The sequence below is a fragment of the Choloepus didactylus genome, chromosome 13, assembly GCF_015220235.1.
Source record: "Choloepus didactylus isolate mChoDid1 chromosome 13, mChoDid1.pri, whole genome shotgun sequence".
In the NCBI taxonomy this organism is placed as follows: Eukaryota; Metazoa; Chordata; class Mammalia; order Pilosa; family Megalonychidae; genus Choloepus; species Choloepus didactylus.
In genome coordinates this window covers 9,795,060-9,810,346 of record NC_051319.1, presented here as the reverse complement: position 1 = coordinate 9,810,346, position 15,287 = coordinate 9,795,060, and the positions used below count along the sequence as shown (strand labels likewise).

The 15,287-nt window shown below is 39.5% G+C and overlaps 1 long non-coding RNA gene across 1 annotated transcript in view; it reads left to right on the top strand.

Annotated features, from left to right (window-relative positions):
- The window catches only part of LOC119507986, a 44,886-nt gene extending 29,993 nt beyond the window's left edge, over positions 1 to 14,893 (top strand). The window contains exons 2-4 of the long non-coding RNA XR_005211373.1: positions 13,183 to 13,277; positions 14,662 to 14,714; positions 14,818 to 14,893. This is a non-coding gene — a long non-coding RNA (uncharacterized LOC119507986). The remainder of the gene's footprint in view (positions 1 to 13,182; positions 13,278 to 14,661; positions 14,715 to 14,817) is intronic.
- Positions 14,894 to 15,287: the final 394 nt, after the last annotated feature.

The window sequence follows — 15,287 nt, the reverse complement described above, 5'->3', positions numbered from 1 at the left end:
CAGCTCTCAACCTAAAGCACTCTTCCCCGATACCAACATGTCTCAATCCCTCTTTCTCAAGCATCGCTCAATTTTCACCTCCTCAAGTAGGCTTCCCTAATTGCCTTGTATCTATCACATTACTGAGACTTTTTTAAAATTCAAGGCACTTACCATGAACATTATATTATATAACCTGCAATACCTGTCCCACAATATGTGCACCATAATTTTTTGTAAATAAATATTAATATTTAATATCCATCATCTATGGAAGAGCAAAGACATGAAAGAGGCTGTAGTATAAAGATGGGTGGCCTGTGGTTGGTGTCATATAACTAGAAACAACATTGTATTGTCAGGAGAGGCCAGGGAAAATGAATGGAAGTTCTTTTTGCTCTCTTCCTATGGGGGAAAATTCTGGAGAGTTAGGGTCTTTAAGGAGGACAATAGAATATGATAGATCCAAAAGTACACTAAGAAATGGTTTCTGGACTGTTCACCACTAACAATCTCTTTTTAAATATGTCCCATTTACTTTGTCAGATCTTCTTATCAAAACTCTATACTTTTCCAATAATAATTCATGGACTTTCTCAGTTGTATTAAGTGAAGTCATATGTAACTGCCTATTAGAATATCAGATCAAAATACAATAATCAGAGTTATTATGCAACTCTGATATAATTTCTTCTGAAAACAAAAACAGAGAGCTTATGCAGCATCAGCTCCAATAATTGAATATTTTCCACTGGATTCTCCAAAATTTTGAAAATAGCTAAAAGGATCCGATTAGTATTAAAAATGTTCTGACTTAGCAAGATATTAGAGTGAGATGCTCCAGGGTTCCATCCCCCAAAGAAGCTTTGAACAACAAGCAAGAACTGGCAGAACCATCTTTCTCAGAGCTCCGGAAAACAGTTAAAGGGTTGCAGCAACATGGTGAGCACTGAATCAAGAAAAAGGCAACTTAAAAATGACAGGAATATCTGTGACATCCTTGCTGGCCCTTCCCCCATTCTTTCGCTGGCTCAGTGCAGAGTTGGACCACACTCCCAGTGCAGGTCCCTGGTCCCTATTCCGGAGGGAGCAGAGGAACATTGGTGCATATACTAGGATGCATGTATGTCTGTGCCAGTCTGTCTGATAGCAACCTGAAGGACTAAAACAGGATGCTTGTCACATAGTTGCTGTCCCAGAACATCCCCTGCATATGGAGGTGGCTCACAGAGCTCTCCTATGGAATGCCATAAAAGAACATTCCATTGCAGTAGGCTAGGGCAAAGGATTACCAGTTGTGGAACATATAGTGCAGTGTCCAGGACTGGAATGAAATGCTACTTCTTAGGGGAAAAGGGACATTCAGATCTGTATATATGAGGGGATTCCTAGGACTAGGCACACATGCCAGGACAAGACAAATGCTCAGAAAAGACAGGGAGTATCGTACATTTTGCCTCCATCTATTTTTTAAACTCATAATTAGGGTGGCTTACCTCTGAAGGAGACTACTTTCACAGACCAATTTGCAAAGACTGGAGAGGTTCTTCCTTCCCTCCTACCTTCTTTCTTTCTTTCCTTCCTTTCTTTCTCCTTCTCCTTCTTCTTCTCCTTCTTCCTCTACTGCTCCCCGCCCCCTCGTCCCGGCATTCAAGGAAATGGGAAATGTCTGTCATAACACTAGCTAGAGACAAGCTGAAGGATCAGATGTCTCAAGTGTCTAAATACTGGAGATAATACATTCAAACATCAAAATGTTCAGTGTGCAGAAAAGATGACCATATATGCAAAGAAACAGGAAATAATGGCCAATGCAAAGGAGCAATATAAAGCATTAAAAACAAGGAAGACTAGGTTTGGAGATACCAGACAAAGATTAAAAAAAAAAAAAAAATGGTCCAAATATTCTCAAAGATCGAAAGGAAAATACAGACAAAGAACCAAAGAAAACCAGGAAAACAATAGACTAACACAAAGAGAATAGCACTAAAGAGATAGAAATTATGTAAGGGAACCAAAGAGAGCTGAAGACCACAATAATAGAAGTAAAAATTCCCTTGAAGGTTCAATAACACATTAAAGTGGGCAGAAGAAAGAATCAGTGAACTTTATGATGAGAAAATTGAAATTATTCAAACTGAAGAGCATAAATTAAAAAGAATGAAGAAAAGTGAACAGAGCCTGAGAGATGTGTGGGACACCATAAAGAATACCAGAATATGCATTATGGGACTCTCAGAAGGAGAAGAAAGAGAGAAATGGGCAGAAAGAACATTTGAAGAAATGAAGGCTAAAAACTTCCCAAATTTAATGAAAGACATGCATACGTGCATCAAGAATCCCAAAGAAGTCCAAACAGGATAAAAGCATAGACCCATACCACAACATATTATAATAAATTGTCAAATGCTACAGAAAAGTCACAAGAAAGAAGCAACACATCATGTACCCAAAGGAGCCTCAATAAGATCAAGTGCTGATTTCTCATTGGAAGCCATGGAGACAAGAAGGCAGTGGGATGACATATTTAAAGTGCTGAAAGGAAAAAAAAAATGCCACAAAAATACCCATATCTAGCAAAACTCTCAAAAATGAGGGAGTCATTAAGACATTCCTAGATAAACAAAAGCTGAGGGAGTTCATCACCACTAGATAAGCCATATAAGAAATACAAAAGAGAGTTTTTCAGGTTGAAGGTAAAGGACCACAGGAAGGAACAAATATCTCTGTAAAGGTAACAACATAGTTATATATAAATACTAATACTATTGTATTTTTGATTTGTAACTATCTACTTTTTAAATCCTACAGGATCAAAAAGACAAATGCATAAAAAATAATGAATAGTAAATCAATGGTTTTAGTCTCATATTGTATAAAAATGTAATTGTGAGATGAACTACACAAAGGTGAGGGGATGGAGAGGTAAAGAAACATAATTTGTGTATGATATTGAAGTTAAGTTAGTATCAAAATAAATGAGATGTTATAGATTTCAGATGTAAGTTTAAGCCCGATGATAACCACAAAGAAAATATCTGAAAATTACGAGAGAAGGAAATAGGAAGGGATTCTAACAGGTTTAATTAAAAGGATCAACTAAATACAAAAATAGGCAGTAATGAAAGAATTCAGTTGGTCGGGGGAGAGGTATAATCCTTACAAAAACTTTTTAACTTGCAATTACAATAGCAAGAATAAAAGAATAAAATATCTCAGAATAAATTTGATTAATAATGTAAAGATTATTCATGGAAAACTACAAATCATTACTGAAAGAAATTAGCATCTAAATAAATGGAAATATATCCCATGCTTATGGATTGGGAAACTTAAAATCACTAAAGTGTAACTACTACCCAAAGTGATTTACAGAGTCAACACAATCCCAATCAAAATTCTAACAGCTTTCTTCACAGAAGTGGAAAAGCTAATCATCAAATTCATATGGAAGAACATGGGAGCTTGAATAGCAAAAACTGTCTTGAAAAAGAAGAACAAAGTTTTAGGACGCACACATCCTGATTTCAAAACTTATTACAAAGCTACCACAATCAAAACAACATGCTACTGGCACAAGGACAGACATATAGACAAATGGAATAGAACTGAGAGTGCAGAAATAACCCACACATCTATGGCCAATTGAGTTTTGAACAAGAGCCAAGTCTGGTCAATGGAGAAGCAATAGTCTCTTCAACAATTCATGCTTGGAAAACTCAATATCCACATGCAAAAGAATGACATACCATATACAATAATTAACTCAATATGTATCAATGACCTAAATATAAGAGCTAAAAGTACAAAACTCTTGGAAGAAAACATAAGGATAGATTTTCAGGGCTTTGTATTAGGTGATGGATTTTTAGACCTTCCAACAAAAGCACAAGTAAAAAAGAAAAAATAGATAAATTAGACTTCATAAAAGTTAAAAAAATTTGTGCCTCAAAGGACATTGTCAAGTAAATGAAAAGAAAACCTACAAAATGGGAAAAAGATAGTTGGAAACCTTCATATGTTGTTGGTGGGAATGTAAAATGGTGCAGCCATTGTTGAAAATAGTTTGGCTTCTTAAAAAAGTTAAACATAGAACTACTGTAATGCCAAGCAATCCCACTTCTAGGTATATTCCCTAAATAATTGAAAGCAGGGACTCCAAATCATATTTGCACATTAATTTTCACAGGGACATTATTCACAATTACCAAAAGGTGAAAGCAAACCAAGTGTCCATCAACAGATGAATGGATAAACAAAATTGTGGTCTAGACATACACCATACACCAGAATATTAGTCAACCGTAAAAAGAAATGAAGTTCTGATATAAGCTATAACATGACTGAATCTTGAAGACATCATTTGAGTGAAATAAGTCAGGTGCAAGGGACAGCTATTGTATGATTTCACTTATATAAAATAACTATAATATGCAAATTCATAGAGACAGAATATAGAGTACTGGTTAACAGGGGTGAGGTAAGGGAGAATGGGGAATTAATACATAATAGCTACAGGGTTTCTGTTTGGGGTGATAGAACAGTTTTGGTAGTGGGTGATGGCAAGGGTAGCACAACATTGTGAAGTGATTAATCCCAAATGGTATGCTCAGGGGTGGTTGAAATGACAAATTTAATTTTGTATGTATGTTACACAATTAAAAAAGAGAGAGAGAAACTAAAGAGATAATGACAATTAAAAGTAATATATGATCCTGGACTGGACTAATAATGGAGGAGACAATACCCAAAAGGACATTATTGAGACAATTGAAAAAATTGGAATATAGACTGTTATCTTTGTATCAATGTTAAATGTCTTGAACTTGGTAACTGTACTTCAGGTGATTACATAAGTGAATGTCCCTGTTCTTAGGAAAAATACATGGAAGTATTAAGTGTTCAGGAGCATGATGTATGCAACCTTTTCTCAGATGTTTAGAATATAGATAGATAGATAGATAGATGGAAAGAATGATACAAAAAAAGTGGCAACATGTTAAAGTTGGCAAATCTGGGTATCTGGGTAGGGGACATATTAGAATTCTCTGTAAACATTTTGTTTTATTTTTCCAGCTGTTCTGTAAGTTTGAAATTATTCCAAAATAAATGTGTTTTAAAAATGTTATGACTTGCCCAAGGTCACATATGAAGTTATGCAGCAGTGTTGGACCACAATTCCAGTCTTGGTGCTCTTAAGAATTAGATGAGAAATATCCACTGGAGTCAACTCAAAGGGTAATTCTACCTGAGCTAAGTATTTAGAGGCCAATAGTACAATAGCTATTATTTATCAAAGATACACTACATTTGTGTTGGGTGGTTTTCCTAAGTTATATCTGATTGTCAAATTACCTTTATAATAGGTATCATTACCCTCATTTTACTGAAGATGAAGTGGCACAAAGTTGAGTAACTTGCCAAAGGACTTACTGCTTGTAATTGGCAGAATTAGGATTTGAACCTAGATTTCTCTGTTTCAAAGCCCCTATGATCTTTATTAAGCCATGTTGCCACTATGACAAGTGCCAGGTTCTTAAACTTGAACTCACTTATTGAGGGATCATATCCTGGAGAAGAGATTAGTTTTATTTATTTAGATGATGCCACCCTTCTCCCATTTGGTAGGTTATAAAAAGCATTGCTCTTTAATTGTTTTCTGAACCCCAGGGAGAGGAGGAGATAATTGTAGAAAAAATGCCAGGGAAGGTGGGAGGAAAGGAATTCAAAGCAGGATGAACTTTTAAACTCAAGTCATTTCTATACTCACCCAAATCCTCTTAATTTCCCATAGCTTTTCTACTTTTTTCCTTCCTTCATCTTCATCATATACACATGCAATGTATTATTTGTGTCACTATGACCTGGGAATCTTTCTTTCTATGAATTACTTTCCCTGACTATTTTTAAGGACTTTAAAATCTTCTCTTTCTTATAAGTAGCCTCTATGAGCATTGGCAGATGGAGAGCATCTCAAGCAGTGACCACAAACGTTTAGAAGCTGTAAAGGCCACGTCTGTTGCCTAATGATGTTTGGTTCCTGATAATGGACTTGCGACAAACACCTATCATTTGAATGCTAATTACTATGATTTATATTTAATTCTCATTGGCTGCCTTATGAGTTGATGTTCCAGTAAGTCCCTGGTGGGTGAAAGACATAGAATCACGTCTGGCATCGAAATGTTAAAAGGAAAACAGTACACTTTGTTCTTTTGGCAAGATCCCATTTAACTGACAAATCTGTTGAGCTGGAGAAGCTTTGTTTAAGTAAGGAATAAGGAATGATTTAATTCATGTGACAGTGTAAATATGATATTTCCAAGATGGGCTGGGAGATGTCTGACCTCTTTTCTCTGAAGAAGAGAAGTAGTGTAGCTTGGTGAGAAATGCATGAACTTCACAAGCAGAAAGAGCTGGAATTTTAATTCCAGTGTCACAATTCATTATTATTGTTGTTATTGTTAATAAAAATAATAGTGTGGATTATTTCCACATTTTGGCACTGTACTAACTACTTCTCCTGAATTATCTTATCAAATCATCACAATAATCCTATGATGTAGGTATTACTAATCATCTTTATTTTACAAGTGAGGAGACTGAGGCTTAGAGAGTGAATCAGTCAGGGTCCTGGAAGAAAACAGAATCAAATTCAGACAGTTCACCTAAGAAGACTTTAATGAAAGCACTCTTTACAGAGACGGAGCAGGACAAGAGAACCAACACAGTATATTGGGACACTCAGAGATTCAGCCTTGGAAAGCTGTTACTATCCCTCGGCTGAAGGGACAAGGGGAGGAAACAGTGAGTGCTGGCATGTGGGGGAGGGCATGCCTAGAGGGAGCTGATATCCTCGAGGGACGCTGCAACAGCCAGAAATGCGACACCAAATCAGGGCTGAAGTGGGGAAGAAATATCCCAACCTCTCTCTCCTCCCCTCTGGTCTCCTGTCATTGCCACTTGACTGAACCCAATGGTAGGCCAGAGAGGTCAAGGAAATGGATTATGCTCTGCAGATCAGCCTTAAAGAGCATGAGAAGGTTAGGGAATGCGAGACGGATTGGGGGTGAGGGTGCAGATGCACTGCAGTCATCCTACAGAAATAGGATGCATCCACCCATTGAAAATTCAGTTCAGATGTTGAAACTGATGATACCACAAACACACTAAGAGGTATGAAAAGGTTTATTCCTATCATAATGAGGTTTTCTGGGGAGAATGCGGTGGCTCCCAAGCAAGTCTAAACATGGTTTGGGACAGCAAGGAAAGGAGACTGGCTTGGGATTTCTTTGGTGGTTAGGGAGTGGGTTCCTGTGCAGCAATGAAGGGAGCACCCAGGCCTTCCCATCAGCTTGCCTGGATGCGGGGCAGAAGGGGAAGAGGGAGGGGTGAAGCTTAAAAGCTGTCAGCAGGCAGACATCAAAAATGGAGCCAAATGGAGATTAACCAGTAGAAAGTGGTTCAGGCTTGTGCCTAAATCACTTCACTAAGTGTTGGAGCTGCATTTGCAAACCAAGCTGGTCTTTAGCCAAAACTCATGCTTGTAACTCCCACATTAACTGACTTTGTGACCTTGAGCAAGTTCCTTAACCTCTGTGAGCCTTGGTTTCCTTGTCCATCAAATGGAGATAGTATCTCTGTGCATGGCACAGAGCAGTTGTACCATTAGTGGCAGCTATTGTTATTCTTCTGTTTCTGTTGAGGTTGTTATTTTTGGTGCCATTTTCTTCTCCCAGCTGGCTCATCTCCATCAGGGCTCCTGCATTCTCTGGTGTTCCAGTATCTCTTTGTGAAAAGTCCAGCACAGATTCTACTTCCATTTTTCCAAAGAGCATATCCTAGGACATCAAGCTATTACTCTTTCTCAAGACAAGGCCGAGAAGACTCATCTTGACAAGTGAAGGGACAGGCAACTTTAGCATTTGTCTCCCTGATGTGCTTCAGAAAGGAAGATTCAGAGCCTTCCGTCATTCAGATACCACTGTGATATATTGGAGGAGCTGCGAAGTAAACGGTGACTCTTTTACTCCATCCTTGGCCACCAACTTTAAAAATTATCTTCCTAAGATACTAGATAAAGAAGGAAATATCTGAAACTGTTGAACTGCAACCCAGTAGTCTTGATTCTTGAAGACAAGTGTATAACCTTATAGCTTATATGGTGTGACTGTGTGATTGTGAAAAACTTGTGGCTCACACTCCCTTTATTCAGTGTATGGGTAGATGAGTAGAAAAATGGGGACAAAAACTAATTGAATAATAGGAGGGAGGAAGGGTATGGGATGTTTGGGGTGTTCTTTTTACTTTTATTTTTATTCTTATTTTTATTTTTATTACTTTTTTGGAGTAGTGAAAATGTTCAAAAATTGATTGTGGTGATGAATGCAAAACTATATGATGATACTGTGAACAACTGATTGTACACTTTGGATGATTATATGGTATGTGACTATATCTCAATAAAATTGCAAGAAAAAGAAATAAGATACTAGATAAGAATGGATGTGAGATAGGTACATTTTTTTTTTTTCCTTTAATGTCCTGTGGTTCCATAAACCTCTATTTCTCAAATGCTACTGCAGTTTACCCTCCCCAGGGGCTAGGAAGTGTTTTGCAAATAGTCCCTCCTTAATTCATTTTTTGCTGAATTGAAACAAAAGCATTAAAGACTGATTTTTGAATCAATGGTGTACCCAACTAAGCCACTTATGGCTTAAGCTTTCCTCTTCAAAAAGAGAAGGCAACAAAATTAATAATAATTATATTAATAATAACAATAATGATTGTTCTGTATAGAATTTGGCTGGCAGTCACTTCTTCACATGTGGAAACTGAAATCACTTCTGAAAAATTTCAGGTCCCTACACTGCATGTGAGCAATTAATTAATCAGTTGATGACACCAACCCATAGCCTGGGGCTTGGTAGGTACCAGGCCTGCAGATGCCAATTCTTCCAGCCCCAGGGCTGAGACTGTTAGGCAGAGATCCCCATCAGAAAGCTATGATGGGAACTTTGCAGGGACTTTCAAATGTCATTACTGGAAAGAAATTCCTGGAACATGTCCTTCAGTCAGCAGTTCTATTGTGGAAAAGAACAGATGCTACCGTGGCTAAGTAAAAAGCCCAGTGTGAGTGTTTTTCTTTCTGCTTTTTTAACCAGAAAACACCATCCTTTGCAGGCCAAAACAAGGCAGGTGGCATCCGTTCGAATTGGAAATGAGAGGCTGAGATGATGGATTGTGGGATCTACTGCCGCCAGCCCCAAGGAAGTGGCTTCCACTCAGAAGGCTCATTGTTTTCCTCTGTTAGTGAGCAGACTTGGTAAAATGTACACCGCTGATGCCACTTTGACTTCCTAAATTTTATCAATTGTTCTTTTGTGTGCTCTTTTTTTGCACAGTTTGCTTTTGATGAACCACAAGTATCCATCATGACTGGAAAGGGAGAGTTTCTGTCCTGGAACATGAGAAGTGGTTCTATGTGGGATGAGTCCCAAGGAGTTTGGGGAATTCTGGAAGTGCTGTGTTCCCTCACTGGCACAGTCCCTCCATGTATCGGAAATTTTAGAGCTGGGGGACTAGAGATAGAATTTATAGGTGAAGGAAGCCGTACCATCTTCATTCATCTCCTGATAGGAAAATGCAAAATTGTGTGGCAAGTTCAGTGGGCCAGTGCCCTCAGTTCCTCTGCTAGCGTCTAGGCTTTCCTTCCTTGCTCCATCACAGGATGATACCCTTAGCAGCCCCTCACTGGTCCCTGCTTCCTGTCCCTTGCTTCATATAAAACAGGGTGGGGAGAATTGTGGGTTGGGGGACAAGATCCTTGTTTCAGATTTTCCTCCTTCCACTGTTACTAACCTTTGTATACCTTTACTCCTTAACAGCAGTAAAACCCAAACTTGTTGGCACTTGGAGCTTGGTGACTGTTCTAGTTTGCTAATGCTGCTGGAATGCAAAACACCAGAAATGGATTGGCTTTTATAAAAGGGGGTTTATTTGGTTACACAGTTACAGTCTTAAGGCCATAAAGTGTCCAAGGTAATGCATCAATAATCAGGTACCTTCACTGGAGGATGGCAAATGGCATGTGGAAAACCTCTGTGAGCTGGGAAGGCATGCAGCTGGCATCTGCTCTGTTCTCCTTACAAAATGGATGTCTCCCAGGATGTTCCTCTCTAGGCTTCAGCTCCTGAAAAATGTCACTCTTAGTTGCCCTTGGGGCATTTGTCCACTCTTAGCTTCTCTGGAGCAAAAGTCTGCTTTCAAAGGCCTTCTCCAAAATGTCTCTGTAAGCTGAAGCTCCTCTCTCAGTTCCTGTGCATTCTTCAAAGTGTCCCTCTTGGCTGTGGCTCCTCTTCAAGATGTCATTCTCAGCTGCAGCTGCACTGAGTTCCTTCTGTTTGTCAGCTCATTTCTATGGCTCCACTGATCAAGGCCCACCCTGAATGGGTGGGGCCACGCCTCCATGGGACTATCTCATCAGAATTATCACCCACAGTTGGGTAGGGCACATTCCATGGAAACACTCAAAAGAATTACAATCTAATTAATACTGATAGGTCTGCCCACACAAGATTACATCAAAGATAATGGCATTTGGGGGACACAATACATTCAAACCAGCACAGTGATGGACCCCTAAGTTGAAGGAAAGTGCAGAGCTAAAGCATTAATGCCTCCTAATGGTGTGATGTTGTTTTCCAGCCTGAGTAATGGCATTGTATTTTCACAGCATCTTCTGCACCTTAACCAGTCAGTTTGTGTGTGTGTGTGTGTGTGTATTTAGGTCATTATGAAAGAGCTGGTTTTGGAACTATTCTGGGGGGGTGGAGGGTGATTTTCCATTTTTCAGAGACCCTCAAATTAAGCTGCAAGGACCCAGTCTTAGGTAGTATGGCCCCAGTGGAAAAAGAATGAGACATGATATGTATCAAAAGTCCCAAAGCTTTCATATCACTTTGATTCAGTAATTGCCAGATCCAGAAATCTATCCTAAAGAAATATTCAGAAATGCAGGCAAAGCTTTATATGTAAAAATGTTAACTGAAGTAGTGAGTTTTTCTAGCTAGGCAAATAACTGTTCTAAGAGCTGGTTACATCATTCCTTCCAGAAGAATGCCTTGGATTAGGATAGGAACTTCCAGGGTGGTTGTAGTTATGAAGCTGAAGCTTTCTGGTGAAGGACAGGAACTAGACAAAGAGATAAGTAAACAGCTCTGAATCTGGAGTTAGGAAGCACTGAGGATAGGACAGAAGGAAGGAGAGAGGGAGAACAAGGGACTAAGTATTTGGTGGGGGGTAGGTGAGAGGCTATATATAGAAATGTCTGCATGACAGGTAAATCAAGGGGGTTGGTGGACTGTAGGCATCTATCAGTATGGGCTTATTTGAATGGAGGAAAGAGAAAGGGAAGGGGAGAAAAACTGGATGGGAAGAGAGAGTGGTACCCATCTGGTTCTTGTGCAGAGGTCTAAGGCGTAAGCAGGGAGGTTATCTTTTCAAAAGAATTCTAAGACCTTGCCACTCAAAGTGTGGTACTAGGCCCAGCAGTAGCAGCAGTGGCTCTGGGAGCATTTAGACCCACATCAGACCTAATGGATCAGAATCTGCATTTTAACAAGGTCCCAGGTGATTTGTATGTGCATTGACATTTGAGAAGTGCTGTCCTGGGAGACCCTGGGTATTCAAGCACATCTCAAAGAGTGGGAAAGAGCAGCCTCTCCTAGATCTGCCTGGAGCACTGTCCCACATCAGGACACAGACTGTGGAAAGGAACCAGCCAGGGCCTTGGATTCTCATAGAGGAGGAGTGTCAGTTAAACACACTCCTGGAGAGGTATTTCAGATGGTGAGAATCAATTAAAAGGGCTGAGAGGGAAACTGTGTGAGGATTATTTGAAATTAAACATGAGACATGCTGGGAAATCTTGGAAATAACTGGCTGAGGTTTGGAGAAAGGTTTGAATTGGCCTCATAGATTGTTCTTTTGTTGTTGGTGTTGTTAGTTATACCTAGTACTATTTCACAGACCTGTTTAAGGTTTCAGAGATATAGCCTTATCAGTCTTGTTTTTGTTATTGTTGCTTTATGTGAAATAGGATTCTAATTCTTCATAAAGAAACACAAAGAACTGGCTTCAAGTGTCACTTTCATACCAGGTGGTGAGAACTCACTAAATCATGCTGGTGGATCCTCATAGCATTAACGAGAGATGCTACTTTTGCTTGACAGGTGGCAGGTGGCATTTTGCTAAGGGGAGTTCAGGAATTCTACCTCAACAAATATGAGGAATCTTCTTACACAGGTTGAAATGTCCTGCTAGACATCTTTACACATAAAGTCACCTTGGTCCTTCCTGCAAGCCAGAGTCAAAGAGTCCAGAAGCATTTTTGACTTGCAGCCTAGGATGCTGCAATTGAAGGCAAGCAGTAGGCTGCTAAGAGAGCCTGAATGTCCCTTGCTTTCTCCTAATGTCAGTGCAGATGTGATGTGGAAACCTAAACAATGCTGGCTAAGATGGGGGCTTGGAAATAGGTCATTCACCTGGCAATGCATGGTCAATGACTACATGAGAATCCTCCTGAGACCAAAGACCCCCAGCTAAGGCCTCTTTTGAATTTTGCCCATTAAGAAGGATCTAAGGCTCAGGTCCTTCTCCCAGTTTCAGTAAAATTTCTTACTCTGCATATGTGAATGTTAGGCTTTTTGTTAAGACAGCCCTGCTGTAACACAGCTCTCTGACAACTTATTTCTTAATGGCCTCGATCCTCATCAAATACAAGATAGGTCATTTGTTGACTTATTTGACCTAGTTCATGTCATTGGCTTTGACAGACGGTAATCAATGTGGCAGTCAACAAATATTTACCAGGCTGGCTCTCTTCCTGGGTCTGGCCAGGAAGGCTCTTTTCGTCACTCTGTCTCTGGAGCTGTTTCATGGACTTCAGCTGAGCAGAGACTCCAAGAGGCAGCTGGGGAGGAGGGGCCTGCCAGGTGGTGGTAAAAAAAACCAGAGGCCCTGGCTGGCAAGCAAACAGCCTATCAATCCTGATGCCATCAAGGAAGGGAGGGCAAGTTTGCCCTTCCCCACCCCCGTGCCCTTCAGGCTGCACATTGCCCTGTTGTGACATGTTTTCCCCAGCCAGGCTGATATTAACTTACACCATTTTCACCTGTTTTCAAACAGTGTATTTTGCCGTAGGTGAGTAACTTCTATCTAGAGGATGGCCTTGAAGACTGACTAGACTCTGGCCTTCTACAAGAAAAGTCCAATGCACAAGAGAAAGTCAACTAAAGGTAATGCAAGCTATTTTTTACTGACCCTTGTTATTCTTCAGGCGAGGGGATGGGTGCTTTATAAGCAAATTTTTGAGAATTTTATGTAGCAGAATATGCAAATACAACTACCTTATTTGTTTCTGCTGCTTGGCAGAAGCAAGCTCTTTATTCCTAGGGAATGGGAAATCATTACTGCTTTTCTCAAGACTGAGCCTTTTTTCCTTCAGTAAATTAAATGGGCTATTTGGTGGTAATGGGGTCATTGGCTTCATAAACCATCCAGTACTTCTTTCCAAGAGTCACTAAATACTTTTGTGAAATCTAGGGTAGGAAGACATTAATTTTTTTTTCTTTCTAAGGGTTTGGAAAGAAGGGCTCAAGGCAGAGGAGAGTGGAGTTTCCCAAAGAGTCAGGATAAGGAGAGAGGGTGGATGGTGGGCTCCAAGAGTGATGACACTTGAGCCATATGCACTCAGCCCCTTAGAGGGTGCTGGAGCTTGGAAGAAATGTCTTAAGGTTACATGTGGGTCTGGATGTTAGAAGCCACGGCCTTGGAAGAAGCAGTGAGTCCCCAGGGCCAGCTGGGCATGGAGCAGTACAGCCATGAGCAGGGTCACCTGCCTTTGAGACAGCTGTGCAAGACTGGCCAGAAGCATCTTTGAAGGTAATCTCATCAGACTGATAACTTGAGACATCTTCCCCAGTTTTCCCTAACTGGATTCTTGTATTTAACAGGTCAAGGGGTCAGGAACCATAAAAGTAATGAAAGACATTAGATTGCTCACTGACATTGTTGAGTAGAGAGTTGAACTTGGATATGGCACAATTTAGAAAAATGTAGAAAATGTAGAAATGCAGAAAAAATATAGACCAAAATAAGAAAAACTAAATTCTACATTTAGGGATCAATACATCTGTGGTAAAACCATAAAGAAAAACAAGGGAATAATTAACTTGAAAGTCAGGTGTGATGGGGGTAGCCATAAATAGGGTTGCAAGACAAAGTACATGACCCCTAGTTAAATTTGAATTTCAGATAAACAGCAAATGATTTTTAGTATAAATATTTCCTAAATATCGCTTGGGACAAACTTGTACTAAAATTTTTTTTCATAGTTTATCAGAAATTCCAATCCTGTATTTTTATTTGCTAAATTTGACAACCCCACTTCTAAGATACTGGCAAAGATCTACTTCTTGACAATGTAGGTTCTGTTTCTTGACTGTGTGTACATGTTTTATGTGCTATTCTATGTGTACGCTATCTTTCACAATAATTTTTTTAGAAAGTTCTCTCTCCCCAAATATTGTAGAACAATTTATGAATTACAAAAGAATCTTATTTGGCCCTGCCTCTCACCTCCCTAAATGCTGTAAGAAATATACTTATATCCCATTACAGATGAGGCAACTGAGGCTCAGAAGTTAAATGACATGTCCAAGGCCACAGAGCTGGTAAGTGGTAGAACCAGGTTTGAACCTGAGTCAGTCTCCAAAGGCTGTGCCTATGTTATATAACAAAAAATCAACATAGAGAAAAATGTCCTCTGCTCCATAGGAAACTTACAAACTTGTTTCTCAAGCCACCAGAGGAGCTCCATGTCTTATAGAGCAATGGTTGATCAAGTTTCTCTGACAGTGGGGTCAAGAGTAAATTGTTTTATAAAGCAAAACTGAGGGAACCAACAGATGCTAACATCGAGATGACACATATGTTGGAATTATCTGACAAAGATTTTAAAGCAACCAAACAAGATACACCCAAAGAAACCCACATTAAGATGTATTATCTTCTTGAGAACTTCGGAAAACTGAAGACAAAAAACAAACAACAACAACAACAACAAAAAAACATTTTGAAGGCAGTGAGAAAGTAATGCCTCCTTACCTTTAAAGGAAAAAGTAATTTGAATGACAGTGACTTTCTCTTCAGAAACTATGGGGCCAGAAGGAAGTAGCACATCATTTTTTCAAGAGCTGAAAGAAAAGAACTGTCAATGCTGAATTCTATATCCTGTGAAATTATCC